At 38.1% G+C, this 3,077-nt stretch overlaps 1 pseudogene; it reads right to left on the reverse strand.

The window, feature by feature from the left end:
• Nucleotides 1–872: 872 nt before the first annotated feature.
• Nucleotides 873–2,407, reverse strand: LOC132490960 (ribosomal protein S6 kinase beta-1-like; annotated as a pseudogene).
• Nucleotides 2,408–3,077: the final 670 nt, after the last annotated feature.

Consider the following 3,077-nt stretch of genomic DNA (forward strand, 5'->3'; position numbering starts at 1 on the left):
AATGAGTTAACAAATTTGTTTCTACAAATTAGATTTTAGTGTAAGAAAATTTCCAAATACACAATGTTTATATATGCATATATATATTGTTGTATTAAATGGGAAATATTAAATACACAGGTTTTACATCGTTTTTAAAGCTTAAAATCCACGAGTGTTTCTCATAGCATTAAATACTCTTAAAAGCATCATTTTAAAAAATAAGCCCATACATTTTTTTTACTTTCTCTTTTTATATGATTTTTATTTTTTATTTAAAATATTCATGCAGGAAGAAATTAGGGGTCTTCATCACCACCTAGAAACTGAGAGGCTGTCTCCTGGGCTCAGTAAGTTACCTGAATAAACCATAACTTGCAACTTTTAGGTTGTTTGCACATAAAACATCAATTGATAAGTTTCCTTCGTCTTTGATTCCATATTGCTGGATAAAGTTTGACCAAGTTTCATGCTAATTTATCCTTAGCTGCAAGTATTACAGACAACTTCATACTTTGCCTAATGAAAGGATAACTATTTTTCAATACAATCAGAACTCAACAGTGATTCAGAAGCAATACCTTACCCTTAATACCATTAACTTCAAGCCAACAACATGAAAATCCTTGAAAAGTTTGAGAAGATGCTGCTAGGAATCAATTAATTGATGTGCCTAGTGCCTAAGAGTTTCAAAATTCGACTTCGCTTAAGTTCCTTGCACCACTGATTGATTTTTGAAAATCCATGTTTATTTTTCCCCTGTCCGAAGTGTTTTATGGAATGACACTGACTCTTCAAGACTGTTATGTAGAGTCTTCTTTTTTTACCTTGAAGGATGCTCACCCATTCCCTCCCTACCTTTCTACCTTAAATTCTTAAAAAGCATTGCTTTGTCACAGATTCATATGCAGATGCTCTTGTTGTTTGGAGATCATGGGAAGAGCTTGATTTTGTATGGCCAGGAGTTTGGAGGTCAGAATGGAAGTGGCGCTGAAGTTTCCCCAGTAATGGTCGCGTACATCTGGTCTATTCCTGCCACTTGTTTCCACCATATATTGCACAGGTGTCTGAGGATTTGCCTTGGTGGCTGAAGCAACTCTTCCCCGGAAATGTCCAGGAGAAAATTTGACCTGGCTGACAGGTGTTCATGGGCTGCCAATACATCTTCAATTTGCCCAGAGATTTGGCTCAAAGGAAAACTTTTCTTTCACATCTTCAAGTACAGATGGAGCCACATATGCAGAACCCAAAAATACCTGGTTGGCAATTTTGCTGAGAGCTGAGTCATCTGAGCTGTCAACAGGTAGATAGATGTCTGATGTGCAAACTTCAACTCAAAGAGACTCACATCCTCTTTAGGTTGCAAAAGAGGTTTAAAGTGGGGGCTCTCCCTTCCCATTTAGCAGTTCTTCCAAGTTAATATATCTGAAGGATGGATGAGCTGGAACTTCTTCAGTGTCCCCAGGACCAACTCCAAGATGAGAAGCAGCATTTCTTTTCAGCAGCTTTTTAAGCAGATCTCTGGCTTCTTGTGTGAGGTAGGGAGGCAAATTGAGTTTACACTTGAGGATTTCATCAATTGTTTTATTTCTCTTCTCCCCAATGAAGAGGGTGCTCCAGTAAACATGTCCTATATCAATGCTCCCCAGCTACACTAATCCCCAGCACTACTGTGGTCACTTTTCATCAAGATTTCAGGGGCCATGTACTCTATTGTTTCACAACATGTGTGTGTGTGACTGTTGCATCATGAATAGATTCTTTGAATAGTCCAAAATCTGTTAGTTTCCATGAACTTGGTGATTAAGCATGACTTTCTCTGACATCAGGTGTATGTAGATAATCCCCTTTTGATGTAAATGTCCCAAAGCCATGGAGATTTCTGCCAGTAAAAGCAGGTTGTGTCTTCCATAAATATTTCCTCTCTTTCTAACTGCATAAGTAATTCTCCTCTGCTGAGATACTCAAGGATGAAGTAGAATTTTCCATCGGTCTGAAAAGCATAAATTAAATCCACAATGAAAAGGTGCTTTACTTTCTCCAGAATATTCCATCTTGTTTTTTATATGAGCAGTGTCTTTAGCACTTTTTACTATCATTGTCTTTTTAAGCACCTTCATGGCAAATATTTTCTGAGTTTTTGCTCCTGTTACTTTTCTTAATTGTAAAATCTCTCCACAGACCCCTTTACCAAGTACCCAAAGTAGCTTGAAACATTCTAGCCTGACTTTTTCTGGCCCTCTGTTCACAGTAGTTTCTGAGATTTCAAGTTTCTCAAAATGCTCCATGCCAAGGGCATAAGGTCCAACTCCCCCAGGGTCCATGCTTTCATTTAACTGACCGCTCTCCTCCAGCTCATCCTCAGAGCCTGTATCCTCTGGCTGGTCCAAACTATTTCAAACACTCCTGACATGTCCTCAGCTTCCCTGTCTTAGAAATCTGTTGCTGGGTAAAAGCCATCTTGCCTCCTTTATCGCCTGAAGGGCCTGGATCCTCCATTTCTGCAGCCATCTCCAGCTGCTTGTGCTATCTATCTATCTATCTATCTATCTATCTATCTATCTATCTATCATCTATCTGTTGTCTAAGAGGAGGTTAAGTTAATGCAGAGACTAGGCAGCAAAACAGGCTCAGTCCATGATCCCTATCTGAAATGACTAAATGGCAACATACTTTCTGAATAGAAAACAACACAGAAATAGAAGTTTGCAGTTGAATTTTTTGGCTCTCTAGGGGAGACAGGAGGAAGGTGGAAAGTAAGACATTCAGCAAGCAATCCTACAATTTGAATACTCAATGCTACCTGAAGCTTACTTCCTCTGTTCCAGAAATCCATGCTTCTCTAGATATTGTCAAGAATTTGTCAGACTGTTGTTCAAATTAAAAACAAAAAAACAAAGACTACAGATCAGACATTTTCAGAGCACGAATTTTGTCATTTACCTAAAATCTCTAAAGTAAAGAATATGAGTGTGTTTAATCGCCAGCCAGAAGCAAAAAATAATCACTGCCAATTTTGAGAAATGTAAACTTTTTAAGCAAAATCCTCCTGTTTGGATACTTACTTCATATGCAAGTTTTAACTACTTTAAAACTGT

This window comes from Mesoplodon densirostris, chromosome 5 (assembly GCF_025265405.1).
Source record: "Mesoplodon densirostris isolate mMesDen1 chromosome 5, mMesDen1 primary haplotype, whole genome shotgun sequence".
Lineage (NCBI taxonomy): Eukaryota > Metazoa > Chordata > Mammalia > Artiodactyla > Ziphiidae > Mesoplodon > Mesoplodon densirostris.